This window comes from Mus pahari, chromosome 1 (genome assembly GCF_900095145.1).
Source record: "Mus pahari chromosome 1, PAHARI_EIJ_v1.1, whole genome shotgun sequence".
NCBI lineage: Eukaryota > Metazoa > Chordata > Mammalia > Rodentia > Muridae > Mus > Mus pahari.
In genome coordinates this window covers 51,128,777-51,129,444 of record NC_034590.1, presented here as the reverse complement: position 1 = coordinate 51,129,444, position 668 = coordinate 51,128,777, and positions in this window count along the sequence as shown.

Genomic DNA, 668 nt, shown 5'->3' with positions numbered 1-668 from the left:
CCCTCTGCCAAGGGTGCACGAGATGAGACAAGTCAGTTGCCTGTCCTGAAAATACCACATGAAGTTCACCTTTCCCGTGAAGCTCACCCTGAGCACCCAAGGGCTCACCAAAGCTCTCTGGACCTGAAGGAGAAAAGCTTGTTCTGCTTTGTCCGATGGGACAGACCTGTGCTTCCTCTTTAGAGTGGGTTATAAGAGGCGCCATCTTTGTTAAAGATGCTTAGGCCATGTACTGATCCGTGTATGCAGTGGTTGCTCAGGAAAACACTGAGATCATACTCTCATTTACTCAGAAATAGTTTATAAACAACTACCTAGAATTAAGCTATCTCTCATTCTCTTTCTTCCCTTCAGGCTCTCTCCTTCCCCCCTTCTCTTCTGTGATATATGCATGTATCCTTGTTCATGTATGTGATCACACATGTGAATGTGCCTGTGTAGGCAAGAGGTCGATATCGATACTAATTGACCTTCAACTATTCTCCATCTTAGTTTTTTTTTTTTTTTTTTAAGATTTATTTATTTATTACTGTAGCTGTCTTCAGACACTCTAGAAGAGGGTGTCAGATCTCCTTACGGGTGGTTGTGAGCCACCATGTGGTTGCTGGGATTTGAACTCCGGACCTTCGGAAGAGCAGTCAGGTGCTCTTACCCACTGAGCCATCTCA